This window comes from Trematomus bernacchii, unplaced genomic scaffold (genome assembly GCF_902827165.1).
Source record: "Trematomus bernacchii unplaced genomic scaffold, fTreBer1.1, whole genome shotgun sequence".
NCBI classification, from domain to species: domain Eukaryota; kingdom Metazoa; phylum Chordata; class Actinopteri; order Perciformes; family Nototheniidae; genus Trematomus; species Trematomus bernacchii.
Genome location: NW_022987727.1, coordinates 13,593,023 through 13,611,995, shown reverse-complemented (window position 1 = coordinate 13,611,995; position 18,973 = coordinate 13,593,023). Strand labels below are relative to the sequence as shown.

General features: G+C 42.8%; 1 protein-coding gene across 4 annotated transcripts in view; it reads left to right on the top strand.

The window, feature by feature from the left end:
• The window catches only part of agrn (agrin), a 250,779-nt gene that overhangs the window by 70,630 nt on the left and 161,176 nt on the right, over positions 1-18,973 (top strand). The window lies entirely within an intron of this gene.

Genomic DNA, 18,973 nt, shown 5'->3' with positions numbered 1-18,973 from the left:
ATTTCCTCCTCAGGACAGACGGCCTCATGGGAGAGACAAGGGGTGAGGTCTCCATTAGCGGGCTGGCCCCTGATGTGTGGCTGTGGTGTTGCATTCATGGCAATGCACTGAAGAAAAATGAGAGTTAAAAACGATGGTGTCAGCTGTGGATATTGAAGGGGGCTTAACGTGTTATGGGGGGCAAAAAGGGTTCATCTCAGCCTGCGTGGGGTAAAAATGGGTTTCCACATGGAAATGGAATTCATTCTGAATTATTGTATGTACTATATGTTGCACATATAGATTATCGTCAGTTTCGTCGTTGGGGAGAATGGGAGTGGGACCAACCAATACTGGATTTTGAGGCTAATACTGATTAGGATATTTTGCATATGGCGATAAAGATCGACTGATGATATAGGTTGCACATAACATTTGTGCCCTCATTTTTGGATCACGTGCCTGCCAGTATCTCCGAAATAGATTCTGAGATTTGTTTCATAAAGCTATAACCCAGATATCTAAATGTCCCCCCTCCCCCCATGTATCCATCTGCTTTGCCACTGTCACTCCTTCAGCTCCCCATTGCAGCCACCCACCCTGGATCCACTCTTCTGTCCCCAATACACCCAACTACCCATCCAACCATACATGCACAGACTTTCCTTAGGCACTGACCCACTGGGGGCTTTGTGTGAATCCAGGCCACACCCAGTGGAGAGGACACACTTTTGTCTTGTTGCCTCTCCACGCAGTGCTGGAGGCCTTGCCACACTGCTAAACCTCCACAAACACCATTCTGCACCCAAACATGCCCTGACATTGTGCACACTTTGTGCTTTGTTAATACAAGATGTAATGGATCTTCTCTGTCATCTGAACATAAAGAGATTACCCCAAGTTACAGACTTCGTACATGCCTGCGTTTGTGATGCCTTTAATCACCCTTGTAACACCGAGCGTGCTTTTCTTCCCTTTTTCAGCACCAATTACCATCACTGACAGTGATGAATTTTGATTTTGACACGTTGGCTTTTACGCAACGATGTCCCCTACGCCGTAACAGTGGGGAGGCTTGTTTGTGAGTCAAGGAAATAAAAACGCAACATATGGGCCTTTATGGTCGAACTGTAAGCATCCAAATACTTTCACTTTAATGGAAAGCATGCTCCATCAAGTAGGGTGTGGGAGGCAGCATCCAAAAGCCATTAAGGGCCAGGCTTCCACTGAATCCTTAATGACTACATGTTGAAAATAATGCATCCAGAACTGCACCAGTGTTTATGATGATTGTTGTTCAAATGTAAAAAAGATGGCAAAGGTACCCTTTGGCTTTCACTCTATTTCCAAAACTAAATAGTATTTGTCTTGGAGACTATTTTCTCCACCTGATACTCGACCATCCTTGTCCTTGGGGGTCATTTGGTAACGACTTTAGAATTTTCAAGCTCTCCATTTTAATTTCCTCAAGTGTCTACTCCCATTATCACTACAATTAAGCTATAATCCATTGTATGGTTAATTGAAGAAATGGTTTGGGGATTTAGGACGTACCTTATTTATTAGGTGATTGTGCCCCGAGGCAAGCCACATTTTTCATTTCAAGAAGATTATGGTTCCCTAATTGATAAGATAAACAGGCCATTATGGGGCTTCTTTGCTAAACCTTGCACACTGAATTGAGTTTTTTTCCTCCCTGTCGTGCAACACTAATCCATCTCCCAGTCTTTTAATATAGTGCATGTAACAAGGCCACATCGTTATCAGACTTTTTCAATTATGACATGTACTTCAGGCTAAACAATGATATGTGCTCAAAGCAGAATCGTTTACCCCTGCTTTTGGACTGAATGTAAAAGTGGGCCTATTAAAGTTACATTATTTGGACTCACTATGCTGAAAGATCTGGGGTAAATGGGTGTGTTGGAAGAGAGATAGTGGTATGGAAATCCATTAAGGGCCAATGGGGAGAGGACGGTGGGAGCAAGCTACTGGGAAAACGATGGGGAGGAGGGTATAGGGGAACAAGCAGAGGTAGATTGGCCTAATTGGCACTTTTGGCCATCTTGTCACATACCTGCTTAATTGGCGTGCCGAAAGGTCGGGTAGAATATAAGCAGGGGCTCAGAAACGGGTGGCTTGAGTCTGCAAATGTGTGGGGACGTGTTTATTTGAGCAGCAGTTGGGATCAACGAATCTCGGAGTGCATCTTTCTGAGATCCAGAGAGGCAGATAGCGCGTCAGCTCATCAGCATAAAGCATTAAACATTTAAGCTGACCTACAAAGGCTGACAGCCATCCCCCTTTCACTCACACCCATCACCTCTCCTTCCTTTGCTTCATATCCTCTGCTCCCATCTAGCACTTCCTCTCTACACACATACACACTAGCTCTGTTTTCTTTGGTTGATAATGAGGACTCAGCAGGGGAAACTAGAGAAATTGGTGGTTTGGATGGAGAATAAGGGGGTGGTGGGCTCTGCTCTCGTTAAAATAAAAAAAGCTCTTTAGGTTCTAAACAAGTAGCAAACCCGATGCTCTTATTATATTATCACTTCTCTTACAGAAGGAGGATATCTTTGATTTTGGAGGAAAGAAAATAGCATTGTCCACTTCTGGTATTGGCTTTCTCCTCTTTGCCAACAGCTACATATCTTTCATATTTGTTGAGGCTCATTCATTTTGGTTTCTGAGGAGAATTCTCTTCTTAATGTAAATGAAGGCCTACATGCTCTATTCAAGGCTTTATCCTTGAAAATCCAGTATTCGCATAAAGATAAGATTATCTTCACCTAAACAGCCTCATTTTGCAATTTTGTCTGATATTGATGAATTTCTTTTTAAATGGAAATCTTTTAAAGGCATTGACATTAATAAATCACCTGTTGCACTCTAAAGATGTCTCCACCAATGTCTGCCTTCACAAGTTTGAATTGCTTGCGTCATGATTTGATGGTGAAAGCGTTCCATGAAGATGCAGCTGCTCATGTGCCTTTGTGGTTTTCAGGGAAACAAATGGGAGAGATGCAGACTGTTTATCATGATCGACTGCAGATGTCTTTGTGTGGCCAATGCACTCTGCTGTGGAAATGGTTTGGGCAGTGAGAGAGGGAAGAAACATATAACAAGGATTACAAGGGGAAATGAGAGTCTCTCTTGGTCTGTCTCTCTCTCGTTCTTTCTTTCTCGGTCCATCGATGGACTGTAATTGACGTGATGGAAATGGATTTACAGGTGAATTATTTTGTGTAGCCCTCAGTCTCTGGGAGACAATACTCTTTCCCCTTGCTCCTTACCTCCCCCCAGAGAGGTCTGTGTCACTCCTAGGTCGTCTTTTGCCCTACTTGTTCAAAGAAGAACTTATTTTTCATTTTCTGAACCGTTTCTTTGGCTCTTTCACCTCAAACATTTCCCCCTCTGCGTTGAGTGCCACCTGTCTATTAGGCGTCTGATTACCAGATCGATAAGGTGGAGAGCGATGTAAGGATCGAGCAAAGCTTGAATCACCAAGGAATAAGAACCATTTTAAAGGGCAGGAGCGTTCAAATCATATGTCTTTCTTTACCCCGGCAGTCGTCTTGTTCCGTCCACCTACAAATCGTAGCCTTGTTAATCCCCCCCTTCAAATCTTATCCTCCTGGGTAAATGTCAACAAGTGTTCTCTGAGCTTTAGACTGAAAACCTCCACAAGAAAATAAACATTGGTCAGCCCTGAGAATGGCGCTTTATCATCAGCATCGGATCAGTCCTTGAGGGTCATTTGCTTTGTTTCGTCTATATACGGAGCCAAAGCAGAAGCTAAAAGGCTCCAGTGTGCTTTATCGACAACAGAGGAAAGGGTGGTCGATGAGTCAACATTATTGACCTGGGGATATGGGACTGAGCAAAGATAAACTCTGCTGAAGGGATGATCAAGCTTACTCTAAGTTATGTCTTGCATCTTCAGCTTTTTGGGCTTAGAAGCAAAATCCTGCTTTGAGCCAAGGTCAGACATCGGGCTCTTGAGGCTGTGTTATATTTGAGTTACATAACTCAGTATTGTATACATATATACAGTATCACTTTCTTTGAATTACTACAACTTCTACCAAAACAATGCCAGTCTGAAGTGCTTTTACTTTCAGTATAATCTGGATCAGTGTGTCTACAGGCACATTCACCTGAGCTAGCACTCCTGTAGATAAGCAATTTGTGGCCATGGTTCCTCGTGCTTTCTGGGTTCCTAAGCGACGGATCATTGTTAATACTCACACAGTTGTGGAAGAAAAAGGGAAGCATAACTGGAAGAAAAGGTCAGAACAACACCATATGTTTAGTTCGATAACTGGACATATCCAATGGACTTGGATTAGTGTTTTCTTTTTAAATATCTGTTGTAATTTATTGTCTTTTATTGTGATTATAGAAATGTGTTTTTATGTGATTGTAGTTATTACATGTACAGCACTTTGGCCCGACCAAAAATCGCTTTTAAATGTGCTCTATAAATAAACCTTGATTTGATTTTGATTTGATGTGTTTAGTTCGATAACTGGACATATGCAATGGACTTGGATTAGTGTCAGTTATCAACAATTATTAAGTCTTAGACATAAATTAAATTAGTTATAAGAAACATGTAGGGTTGCAGCCAAAGCATGCTTTTTTTTTTACCAGTTGATCCATCAATAGTTTGCCTACAATTTGTCAGAAAAATACTAAAGAATGCCATTTGAAGTGAGCGCCTGTAAAGCACAAAAAGAAGACTCTGAAGAAAGGAATGACTTGCTTTCAGTCTTTTCACACTTGTATGTTAGCTATCACCTCGATGTATATTGGCTTGCGATGTGGTACTCAGACTCGGAGCCAAAGCTCATCCAGCTGCGCCTCACTTCCTGGGCCCTCATCCAGAGGTTGGAGCACGGCAGGCAGGCTGTCTCACTCCAGCAAGAAGAGCTCCCCTGGGGGCTATCGCTGCTGAAAACCCTTCCTCCAAACCTCAACCACAGCCTGACACCAGACATGCCTGCGCGCCGTGCATGATGTAGACACACTATGCACCCATCCACCTCCACCCAGCGCACTCCTCTGCAGACAGCAAGGTCTTGGGGGTTACGCTGCTCAATTTCTCTTCTTTTTTTCCTATCTGGTTCTTCTTCTATCTTGCCAGTAGCTGCTCACACCTCTCCCACCAGTCATTACCCTCTCACTGTCTCTCCCTTCTGCTCACCCTTTCAACTCCCCGTCGTCATTCCAGCTCCAGAGTGTTTTCCTCTCCTTCTCTCTGTCCATTCACCCCTTTTTAAGATCTTAACATGTAATCCCTCTTATTTTTCTTACTGCATCTGAATCATTTTAGTATTTCTCTCTGTCTGTCTATCACACCTCTCCTCCCCACCTTCAAAACACACTCTTCTTCTCCCCCTGGTGCTATTCCACCAACCTGTCCTGCTTCAAACCTTCCCAATCTCCCCCTTCTCTCTCCATCTTCCACTCTGCTCTTTCAACTCTACACTAATTTGCGTCCTCCTCTGAGCTCGACACTGGCTCTAGCTCCTACTCCCCTGAGATGTGATTGCCTGTGTGTGTGTGTGTGTTGAGAAGTTTGATTGTGTGTCTGTGCATAGTTGAGCTCGACCTGTGTGTATTCGAAACACAGAGGGAAAAGGTGATTTCATACAGTTAGAGTTCAGGTGTGTGTCGTTCCTTTCTCCTTGTAATGAAGCAGATTGCATTAGCAGGAGAAGGCTGCCCTGGGATCTTGATCGAAATACGCCACACACACACACACACACACGTATACACTCTCCCCCCGTCTCCCCCTCAGGGCAACTCACCAGCTACAAAATCATTTATCACGCAATAATGGCTCTGATGATCTCTCTCCCTCTCCCCATCTCTACACTTAAGGGGTTTGCCCTAGATTCTTCATCACAGGAGTCTGAAGCCCCACAGCTCACACACCAAGAATGTGTGTGTGCACGTGTTGAAAACATCTTAAAGCTGTTCAAGGCGAGGATCTGTACAAAATATACACCTGTCTAATAAGCCGCATTCAGAAAGTAGGGGTGCTAGATGGTCTATTTGACCAAATGTGTTTTCATGTTTGGAAACCTGTGTTAAGGGAAAGAGAAACTGTAGTGCTGACTATATAAGCTGCTTGAGTAGCTGTTTTACCAAACATCTTGCTAAATAATTTATATAAATGAAAGTACATTCTCTTCTATATTCTTTCATTTAAGTTAGTCTGAAAAAAGAGCTTCAACCATATCTCACATTCTGAATACTGGAGATTAGACCATCAGCTAATGTAAACTGGGAGAGGTCTACTTACTCAAAGAAAGTAAGTAGACCTTGAGTTAGAAAATCTTCTACTGTCAATCATTATTCATTATTACAGAAGTTATGCAACATACTTTCTTTTTTCTTTTCTTTTTACAGGAATAGTGTGACATTTTGAAAATACAAGGAGTAGGAGTAGATCTATGAAAGGTTAACAGAATCCATCTACCAGCACCTCCTAAGTTTGCTCATGTTATATTCTGTTTTATAGATCTCTGGTTAGACAGAGGAAACAATCATTTTAGAGATGCCTTTTCTAGGCAACATAATCATAATTCTTGCAGCCTATTCAAATGAACATTAACACAACTTATGAATAGAAACTAGTGTCTGACTAATTATCTTACCCAAAGGCGTTTTCATTTACTATTTTAAACACTTTTTTGTGTGGGGAATCTTTCATGGGAAGAAATCCATTCACTGGAGTTTGATTGATGCTTTTGGTTTGTGTGGTAGGAATAGAAGTAGTATGTCATTACCATGAGCAGTAATAGTAACCGAGGGCGAACAGAAATAGAACGTCATGAAAACAGAAAGGAAAAGGACATCACTGTTGGCACTACAAACAGGGAAAGATAAAAAGACAGAAAAAGAAATTCAAGGATTACCACTGGAGTGAAATTCTTTCTGGCAAACAGCAAGTGCTCGGTCTTAAGAAAGCAGGACTTGCCGGTGTTAGATCCTTATTTTTTTCTCTCTTATCCCCCTAGGTACCCTTTGGTACAAAGCTTCACACTCCGGCCTGATCGGTAAACATGAAGTGCTGCGTACAAGTTTGTAATCCCCAAAATCCATTCAGTTTCATCTCGCTGACATTTTCAGGCTACCAGTAGGTAATAATTGCATAAAGCTACTTAAAAGTCTCATGAATATGGACACATTGTGAACATTTAATTCACAGCATAGCCGTACACCTCAAATGCTCCTTTTTGGGTTCTTCACCCTTTTCTTCCTGCTGTGTTATGTTTCTCACCAGGGATCAGCCTAGCTACTCTCACTTAGACTGCCATTTTATTTTCATTTTCACATTCAACCGTTGTAGCAAAATTGGCCCTACATTTCGCGATAACTTGATTTGAAAAATTCTTAAATTACACTTGATGAAACTTGGCTGGATCGGCTCAGCTTGCTCTGGTATTACTGGCCAGGGATGCCTGTAAAAGAAGGCGCTGCAGTGCTCTACTATTAGGAATGATGGCATAGAGCTCATGGCAGCCAATCAGGCGAGCTATTGAGCGCCTGGTTCATTTGTTGCTGTCGAGAAAGGCGAGACACACGATCTGGCCGCGGGTCCCAGGGGAGACACCGGGCCCTGCAAGGGCTCATAAGGGTCAGGAGGCAAAGATCTGGATTTGATCAAGAGGTGGGAGGAAGGTGGGGGGAACAATGGTGGAAACCTAAGAGGGGGACTGGGACTTGGGAGAAAGAAAAACTAGATGGGGGGGGAAAAAGGTTCACCATTTCTCCTTCTTTGGATGCAGGCGGTGTTGTGCTCCGGCCCGTTCCATGTCAGTGTAGAAATTGCCAGTGTGTTATCATTCAGGAAATGTAGTGGCATGCGGAGAAATGAAAGGGAGAGGTAAAACTGACAGAATGCAAATGGCCTTGCAGGTGTCGGAATGGAAATGAAATGAATGGCAGATGAGGTGTTTCTGCTCGCCTTATAGAAATACAGTGTCAGAAGTGACCCAAATTGTCTAAAGCACTGCTGCAAATTGCTGCGAGTGAAGCCTTGCCTCGTTCTCCCTCCTTTTTCCTCACGCTTTTTTCTTTCTCACTGTATCTTAGTCTTTCTTTGGCTTCCTCTTTCCCTGTCAATCTTTTTCCTCTCTTTCATCGCTCCCTCCCTGCCACCCTCTCTTCCTCCTCAAGACTAGAATGGTTTCCGAAATGAAATATCACAAATCACCATTTTTCAAACCACAGCATGGTGTTTTCTGCATACGAGGGGTTACCGTAGCAACAGGGCAATAATTCATCCCCCCACTGTCTCGTGCAGATCGTGTTGCATGAATTTGGCATGACATGTGAGACTCTGATGTAATTTTGCTTTCTATCTTGTATTTGTGCAAGTAGACTGATTTTACATTAACTTAAGCTGCAAGGGGATTGGTAGTTTGTTTGTCTAACGTGGTGGTGGTGGTGAGCATTCGGGTATAGGTGCTGGGGGCACATGGTAGGTGTGTGATTGATGATGTGAGAACTGGCCGCTATTCATGTGTTGATTTTGCAGAGATGCCAATCCCCCCTGTAACACCTGGTTTAATCGAGCACAATTTTTGAGGGCGGGACGGGGGGACATTTTCCGTAGCTGCGAAGTTGTTCCACATTACTCTTCTCAAGGATGATAGCCGCTTCGCTTTGACCCTGTGTCCAGACCTTGTTGTGTACCCCGCAGATTAATATGCGCCTCAGGATGCTGCCGGTGCCGCCGGCTTCTAAATGTCTCTTTTGGTCCGTCTGCATGATTTTCACTGCCGCTGTTCCTCTTCATTTACCACGTTTATCAGTTTGTTACCCGGCTGAATAATGGATGAGGTTGCTCATTGCCTCTGCGACACGCCAAGCTCATCATTTTCATGCGTTTGCTCGCAAACCCAGGTCCACTCCCAACCTCCCCCCCTGCCTCCCACACGACTCCACCCCTGCCACTTCTAGATGACAGACGAGTTGACACACTACTCTCCCATTGTGATTGAGTCCTGGCTGATGAAGATGAAGAGTGACGGCCATGAGAGAAGGACATATAGAAATACATACACACATACACACACAAGTCTCTTATGTACTGAGTGTCCACTACTGATTCACTCTAGATTGCTTTTGATAATATACCCCCTGTCCTTTATGACTGGATTTGATCACTTGGTATGTCTGGAATGACGTTCTACTACAAGGTCCATCCATCCATCCACCCTGATTTTTCAGAGCCAAGGGCAAACTTCAACTATCCCAGTATGCTTTGAGCAAAAAGACAAGGTGCATGGGGCCAACGTATTGTATACCGACAGGCATCTAAATGAACACAGGTGAACATTAGGTATGAACTCGACAAGATTTCAAACCATGAACCTTCTTGATGTGATAATCCTGTATTAACCATCGTAAAAATGTGTCAAGGAATTCAAATATATCTTTGATGACTTCTCTAATGCTAAAGGAAACCTATGTTCCTCTGTCCAAATGTACAACCCAGAGCCTAAACCATAACAAGAAACAACTTCAATTCATGTTTTTCAAATCTGCTTTGCTCTTTGAGGAATCACTGTACCGCCACCTTTGTCGACACTACTCAGACGCTTTAAGAGAGGCCAATCTCTAGGGAAGATTGAGGTTTTCTGCTGTGACCCAGCATCAAAAAGAATGATACCTTATTGATCCCTGTGGAGAAATTCTCCTTTCTGTTGTCTCCTTAAAGATGGAGGCCAGAGGTCAGGCTTAGCCACTGGACAGCACTCGGGAGTTGCATGCGGTATTAGATTCATGCTCAAGGACACATTTGCAAGAAGGTTTTTGCTAAACTTTGTCTTGGCGAGTGAGGTAAATGACTTATTAGCTTTGAACAGTTTAAAGGGAGGTCATGAAACATCAGCAAGTCCTTTTAAACTGGCTGTTGTGTCTATGTGCAGCTGCCTGCTGGGGCTTTTTAGGACTACTTTTCAAAATGGCATTCTAAAACATCCATTGAACCATTCGCTTTCTACCCTCGTATCCTTTTATCTGCACATTTTAGTGGACCATTTATTTTAACCCTGCAGAACCTTGTGGCATTTGAAGAGGGAAAATTCATATTTCAGTCTCTATATTTATTTTTGTCTTGTGAGTGAATGCCAAGTCATTGTACTTATCTTGTATAAGTGTGTGTGTGTGTGTGTGTGTTCAATCCTTGTGGCTGACAGACAGCTGTTCTCAGAGTTACAGGATGGTGTATTGTCTGTCAGCTGGCTCAGGATTCTCACCACGGCTCTCAAACGGCTACTCACTGCTCTCTACAGCCATTAATTGCCCTCTTTCCTGGCTTCGGTCTCCTTCTAAGTGCAATCCACCTATGGCAGCACTGACCCTGCTAACATGTGAGATCAGGACACGGCAGGGCAAGCCAAGAGCACAGTCCGGTTTACATTTCCTGCTCCAGCTCAATGTTGACAACAACTAAGACGATGGTCTTACCAGCTGGTGTACAGCTTGTGTCCAGATCTTGACTTGCTTTGATGTTGGAATTAGGACTACAGCTAAAGGTTCAGGTTCACTTCATCTTCGGTGATGCGTATTCTTTGACAGTTTTTGGTAATAGGGACTGAGTTTCTAAATTGAGACGAATGATTCGTTCATTTCAATGTCATGGAGACGTATCATTGACCTAGACACTGTTTAAAAGTGGTTCAGGTGGATTCATTGACTATTATTCAGTAAAAAACACAAACACAATACACAATTTAACATTCCAAAATTGTTGCAACTTCAGGGTTTAATCAAGACATAGTCCTCCCATCAATTACTTTAGAACATTTTCTGAAATGACATTTATACAGTCAAGGGACAGAGTAGTAATTATGACGGGAGCAAAGGAGGAAGGAAGTTTTGTTAAAGAGCAAAATCGGCCTTTGGAGGAGGTTATTTAATAGGTCGGCAAAATGTTATACTTAAATATTAGAGTCTGCTGTTTGATCTATTTTCTAGCATGTATTTAAAATGTTTCCTTTAAAGCATGGCGTACAATCGTAAAACATAAACTTAACCGTGTTGCCATGACAACAAACGTCCCCTAACACCAACAAACTTTTATTTGAACCCAAACCATGGTCTTTACTAAACACACAAATTGGGTTTCCACATCATGAAACAGTGATTTGTATTGGTGTTACAAGGCTTGGAGAAATGTTGCTCTTCTGATACTGGAGTAATGGACTAACAACATATTTGTTTGTTTAATTTAGTCTTCAGAACACATTAAAATCTGTGGACAGAATCCAACCCTCTGAATGTGGGATGCATTTTAATATCTGGTGCTCAGCGGGTCATTCATTAACCTGACTGATTGCAACCAGTAAAGAGCTATTTCGTCACTGTGGCTCCATATTTTCATTATTCTTTTACTTCCAGCTCACAGCATTGTCTGACTGCAGTCTCACCAAAAGAACTAGAATTATTTACTTCGAGGGGGGAAAAAAAGGAATAGCACAGAAACTGTCTTGTTTGAGAGAATAACTTGAGCACATGCTGTCTGATTAGGCATATAAATAATGTATAGTCGTTTCATTTATGGGCTGCGTCTCAACAAGAGGGTATTGCTCGCTAATTAATATTCCCTATCTGCCCTCTATCTGAGCTCGATGTGCAGCCAGCCGCCAGTGATGGGCAGAGAGAAAAGAAAGCAAAGGAAGCCAGTTCATTACTGAAAATGCAAATAAAAGGGTCGCAGTGTATAATGGCTTGTCACTGTCAGCTTTGATGTCAGCAAGCCCATCAGGTAAATCTGCTTGTGTACAGTTATGTTGATCCGCCGCGCTACAGACAAACTATAGGCGGTAATGGTAATTATATGTTCAGAAAAGGCAGGATTATTGATATAGAACACAGGGGATTTGATGTACGCTAGCACATAAGGCCTTTGATGGAGCTGGAATCTAAAGTAGTCTGTCTAGTTCAAGTTAACCAGCAATGTTCTGCTTCAGACATGATGCTCATTAAACAACTGAAACCTTTTATTCACAAGGAATGTTAACAAAAAAAGAAGACTTTCTTTCTTGGCATCTTTACTCATCTGTAGGCAGCAGCATATCCCCATGGCCTAAGCATTTTGCGCTTTTGAAATTACACTTTTCTGCATCTCTGACTTTTTTTTTACATTATTGTTAACCTACTGAATGGTGATAATAAGGGCTCCCACACAGATCTCCTGCGCCCTATCTTCCTTCACCATCTGCCTCGGGCTGAGTATCTCTTGAACGTTGATCATTGCCAACACAATACCAGAGATGACAAAAAAAGTAATTTAAACGCCTTGAGGTGTGTACCAACCGAACACACCTCAAGGCATATCAAGTTATAAAGAAGACACATAGTTCATCTTTAAACTGAAATGTGCACTTATCCTGAGGCTTCATGACTCACATGATTTTATATATAGAGATACAATGCAAAGTAAGACAAGAAATGGAATTCCTTTCTTTGAGGTTTTTTATAAATGTATAAAACTGATTTAAATTTAGATTCAGATAAAGATGAAGTTAACACGCTTTTAAATCTGATCAAGTAATGCCAACTTCTCATATTTGACACTATTCAGACAATCCTTTTGATGATCGTATCTACCTAGCTTGACTTGTGCGTCTTTATGTCCTTTGGCTACACCAACTCAAGGTAAGCTGCTGTTGGGAATCTGCCATGTTCAAAGGACAGCTCCAAGCTCATAATGACTGGTCATCGCAAGTTTCCCCACGCTTTCTCTGCATGACAAGGCCGCTGTGACTTGGCCAGTTCCCCATGACAGATGGCTGTCTTGGCCAGAGACTGACATCTGTATCATCCTTCAGCTCCATCAGCCTTGCCTTTGCCGTGTAAAGGCTTTAAGAGCCAGCCGCTCCTCCTCTGAATCCCTGCTCCCAGACCACAATTGGCTCCATATGTCAGCCACATGGAGAAGTGTCAATCTCCTGAGCTCTGCATGTTCTGGCCAGTTGCTCTCTCCTCTTTTCTGTCACTGTTTTCCATCTTTTCCTTTCATTATTTGTCATTATTTACCTCTATTTGCCAATGCATTAGAATAACTACCTACATGACTATAAAGGGAAAACCTTTGGGCTGATGACTAGAATAAACCGGGCAAAGCTGCAGCGCAGGGAGAATATTACATCCTGTAATCCTTATTATGTGGGTGTTGAATCGTAGGAGTTGCTGGCTACCCAATCAGACCTGGACAATAATGAGTTATTCCTTCCTGAATGTGTTCTTCATTTAGAAGAACAGTTGAAAAGGAAGGAGGAGGGTCAGTGGGCAGCAGGGCCAAGACCATTAACCCTCAGGCTAGGATTGCCGTCCTCTGGCTTCAGATGAGCCCTGAGGCGAGGAATATCTAAATGTCCAGCAGTGGACCGGCCCTGGGCAAAGCCCCGGGCTAAGGGCTGGCTCAGAGATCGCTGAAAACGCAGGTCATGGCAGCGTGGGATGGAGTGGGAAGAGGTTAATGTGAAGTGTTGAGTGGATCATATTGACTGGAGACTCCAGTGTGGATAACTAAACAGCATCAGCTGGAGGACTGGCCAGCAGTCTGAACAAAGTGAATATTCGGTACCTCCATGGCAGATGTCGAGATGACCCAAATGTTTTGACCCATGAGTATTTGAACATTCACGTTCAAATGTGGGCTGAATTCCACAGCTTTTAGCGTCATAGTTGAAACTAGATACTGGCCAATGTGTCACATTGTGAGTCAGAGTGTTGAGCCCACCTAGTGTGGGAACTATCTCATTCATACTTGCATCAACGCTGCGCAATGGTTTCATCATCCAATGAATCACAAATAGTGTTGTTATAAAAAATAATTGTGACTTTATTCTGAAGAATATTCAGTGCTACTGAAAAGTGATGGCAGGAATCATTGAGTAATGTTCGCAATGTTCCACTGCTGGCACTGAATGTCATAACAAGGGTCGATGATAGCCACATATCATCGATGTACCTTTACGATCTGCACGTACAAGGTGATGGCCAAGGAAAAGCTTGATTAAATGAGTGGAGAAACATAACAAATGCACATGCCTCCATACAGAAAACAAAGGCTCTTTGGATGGTTTTAATGGGTCTGAAAATGATTTAAATCATATGCTGTGGCCTTCATAGTGACCACAAATCAACTGAACTCAGCACTTTTGGAAATGTTATGTGCTAGTTGCAAAACTATATATTCCTAGAAAAGTACTTTGTTATTTGTCTACTTTTTATCCGGCATTCGTTGTGATGCATATCTTGGTTTTAGTCTGAAAGCTAAGTTACAGTGCTCTTCACCTCCATCATCAAAATGGTCCAGACTTGGAATATTACATTTCTTTTTCCTTTCTTTACTGCCGCTTTTATCCGACTTACAAATCTCCTTTACATTTTTGGCCATGCCTGTGTGAGCAATAGGGGTTCAGCATTTAGCATAAGGAAACGTTAACATGTGTACTGCAAAGTGTAGGGGTTGAACCATTGACCCTCTGATTTGTGGACCACCATTTCTCCCCTAAACCACAACCACCCTTTGACAAGAAGTATTTCATTTTGACTGTGAAGCTTTCTACGAGCCTTGTACATCTCCTCTTACTATGACATGTAATGCTTACCTTTCTCTTAAATTTCCCTCAGTCGATATTCTGCCTTGAGTTTAATATGTAATATTAGTTTACACATTATTGGACTTCCCAAATCAAATACTTTTTCATCCGTTTGTTGACGTATTGATGCTCGGTTGTCAAGAAAACAATAGCCAGAGAAGCATCTTGGTTTGGTCCCTCATCATCATTTGTCCTTGTACCTCCCACTCTTACTTTCTTGAGACCCAGTTCAACGGAGGTGAATGGCGTAAGCGGGGCACAGCTGCGAGAGGCCTCCGGTCTCATCGTTGCTAGATGAGTGCTGCTCAGTCTGAGAATCTGTTGGATGATTCAGTGAAGTCTGACTTATGATGATTGGAGTTAATACCGTAGCGAGACAATTGGCCCACCTGCTAGCATCCCAATGCTGTAGCCCACTGGGTGAGGAGTCTGGGCTTCCCTCCACCAGCACAGCTGCACGCCTCGATGCACATGCAGAATTCAACATGGCCTTCCGATGTCCCTGAAAGTGGAATAGCCTTGAATACACAGTTAGTATTAGATAAAGTCATAAGTCTCACTCGACATATGTTATACAATTGGCTGAAATGACGCTTGTTGTAGAATTGTTCTAGTTATCAATACACAAATATACAAATTAAACAATGAATTATCCTGGAAATGAAGCACACACAAATCGTTGAGAGGGTCAGTAGACAGACGTTACCAAATCAGTTTTACATTTAACAGACTTCCCTTCTGTGCTACGCTTTTTGTTCATCATAATCATTAAAACACTCATTTAAATGGACAGCAGGAAAGGATGATCTCTAAAGCCATTAGTGAAGGCTACAGCTTCGCTTTTGAAAGCTCCTGCTTTGAAAAATGGACAGAATCGCACTCTAATGGGGTGTTAGTGTATTCATCACAAGGGATTTTTCCCCATACTCTAATGTACAAAGCTGCTGTTGTCGGATTTAGCGATTGATCTTTACACACAGATATTTCCAAACAGATCATTTGATGAAATATTCAGCTACAGCACTGGAGCTTATTTCCTGACGCAAGATAGTTCTGTCAGTGAGCTTGAAAAAAACTATTATACTTGAAGCCAGACAAGGGCCACAGCAGAAAGCCTGTAGCGTCACGAACACAGGTAGAATGACTAAGCAGTTTCTGAGAAAAGCCTTCCCCTGGTTGCTTAGTCACCTTTTCTCTCATTACCAAAGTTCAAATGTTGTCAACGCAAATTTTAGATTTAGTTATTTGCTCGCTTCCAGTTGGAGAAACCACTACATTGGTTGCTTTGAGGAAACGAATAATGATCCTTTATTGCCTGTACAATTAAAAAAAATCCTTTACAACTCTTTAAATCTCTGTAATATTAATGTTCAGAGGATTGTTACTTACATTCAGAAATGCACACACAATCACATATCCTGCTCTTTCTGATGGAATACTGAACCCACACTGCTAAAAAAGCTTTTAGCTTTTATTTATAAAACACTCCTGCACTGAATACCATTTATTATTGCACAGAGTGCAAACATATACGTGATCTGACACTGTGGCAGTGCAGCCGGAATGTACATTTCAATCAGCAGAGAGTTACTTGTAAGTAAACAGAAATGTATTGACATAAAAGGATGACCCCATCATGATATCATATATTTTAAGTGGGTGGGGAAGCTGTCAGTGGAATAGGACATCCCCCCCCTCCTCCCCAGGGATGTGGATGTGATGAAAAGTGGACTTGTGACGAGCTCAACCTGGGCACTGGATATGATGACTTGGGGTCAAGGGGTCAAAGAGGATGCTACCATATCACTTAAAACAACAGCTGACGGCAGTTGAGAGGAGATGAGATTTAACGTTTAACAGCAGCAACGTGATTGGCTAATGGAGATCATGGAAAAAATCTATTTGGTTAATTAAAAGAGTGAACAGACTGCTGATTAGAAGCAGCAGAAGGAGAGAGAATTTAGAAGGAGAGTCGTAAATATGATGCAGAAAGAGGGAAACATTCTCAGTCTTTCCTTGATGGCTGATTTGTATTTTAAAGAAAGTAAATCTGAGTGGTCCGTTTACAACATGTTATTTTTGTCCATTCTGGAGGATACATTGTCATTCAGCAAAGGTAACTCATTTCTTTCTCTCTTGGATCAATCAGATCAATGTCAGCCACGCAGAAGACCGGGATGTGCGCATGGCTGCACATGCAAACACACACTCTCACACACACTAACATTGATTGAAGCATCATTGTCAATTAGTTATAGAACTAGACAAATATCTTACCCTCTCTGCATAAAGAATAGCGCACACACACTCATGTCAAGTTTTGACTCCTGCCAGACCATTAAAGAAGAGAGCAGCTCCTTTGGCTCCTTAATGGACATTTCAAAGCCTTCAGAGAGAGATGTTAACCCTGTGCACTACTTGTGGCATTAAAAATGGATCAAAGCAGCTGAGCTTTGATGTCTGCGGAAGATCTTATTTGGATCGCAGAGCACACGACTGCCTCCCTAGCACCCTCTGCTGGGAGAAAACAGTCATTCATGCTGTAGTGTTATTACTTCTGTAATTGTTTGAACCCCTTGCTGCACCCAAACTTCCCACTTGTCGGAACAATCATTGAAATGAAAGACAGAGTTAAAGGATAACAGTGAAAAGGGAGACAAAAGCAAGGCAGCAAATGAGACACCAGCTGCTTCCTTATTTTCTTTTCAGTCAGTCCATCAATCAGGTTTTGTTATGCAACTTGAGAGATGATGTGGACTGTCTGGGGTAACGTATGGAAGGGGGGAGGCACCTCTGTTGCTGATGGTCAGGGGGAACGAACTCTTGACCCTCAGCAGGCAGTCTTAAAATCTGGCTCCCCTCGTATTAGAGTCTCCGCTTAGGCCTGTGTGAATGAAGACCCTGTCTGAAGACATAAATGACTTAAGGGTGAAGCAAAATCACCAACCTGTATGTGTGTGTGTGTGTGTGTGTGTGTGTGTGAAAGAGTGTTTCCAAGTTGTGTGAGCTTGTAGGCTCAACACAAATGGAGACAAGACAGATGGAGCCATTTTGCTGTGTTTATGCGCTTCTATTAGACAGAAAAAGCCAATTGTGTGTGCATTCATGCAATTCCTCCGTGGACTCAGACATTGTGTGCATCAGCGTCGGTGTGTGTGCGCGTGTGTGTGCGCACCCTTGTGTAAAGCTTAAGAGTGTTGGGGGTGGGTGGGTGCAGCCGAGATGGAGATGGAGATGGAGATGGAGACGCAGATAGAAAGAGTGAAAAAAAACCCATAAATAATTGATGATAGATTCCGCCTTGCATCTGGCGCCTGCTGCTGTTAAATGTGTTCAAAGTAGATATTGATGCAGGATCTTGCTAAAGCAGTGTAACCACCCCTCTGTTCTGACCTCATTACCACATTAGTAGAGCAACAATGCACTGCTTTTTAAGGGGTAAAATATTACATGTGATATAATGGATGCAAATGTCCGCGCCTTAGATCATGTGCCAGATCTGCTGAATATTTATGTTGCTGCCATATAGGAGGGGGGAAGGAAACCTACTTGTCATGGAAGTGAGTTGAAAAATAAAAGGTCCAAATGTGGATTGTCAATTAATGATGTGTACGCTTGTTAAGTTGGAAGGCTTTCCCAGGCTTATTTCTGGTGGCATTTATTGGTCAAAAACAAGTAGGTTCGGCTGTTTGCGGAGACTCAATAAGTGATTGACTTTAATGTATTTAAGTTCTGCTCGCTCCCTCCCTCCGCACGCCTATTTTCTCTGTTTGCCTCATTAAAAGCTTTGTAGAAATTCTCCAGCTCTTGTGGAAGAGACTTTCTTTTGATTAGGCTTTAAACAAATGGAGGAGTTGGTTGACATCTCCCAAGACCGTAGCCCTCTTTTGTTTTGCTGTAGCACTGTTGCTGCCCTAAAACCCCCGCACCCCCCACTCTGACAGGACTCCAGCACTATTCCCCAAAGCCTTTATTCTGGCTTGTATTTTTCACAAAACTCCAACCCCTCCTCCCCTCTGCCTTTGTTAAAGACGGCCCCTCAACCACTCCCCCCATCGTTCTCTCTCTCTCTCTCTCCGGCACTGTCTCACTCGCTCTCATTATGCGCTCATCCGTTCCGCTGGCTGAGGGCTGAGGGCTGAGAGAGGAGCGCTCAGGAGGAGAGCGTTAGGGAAACCAGCAACACGCCGCTTCTGTTTTCTCCAATAGAGAGGAAAAAAGAAAGAAAAGGTGGACCAAAGTGGCAGGAGCTGCTTTTTCTCCTCACTCCCGGTTTGCCTCACCCCTCTCTCTCTCTCTCTCTCTCTCTCTCTCTCTCTCTCTCTCTCTCTCTCTCTCTCTCTGTATTGCTGCGTCTG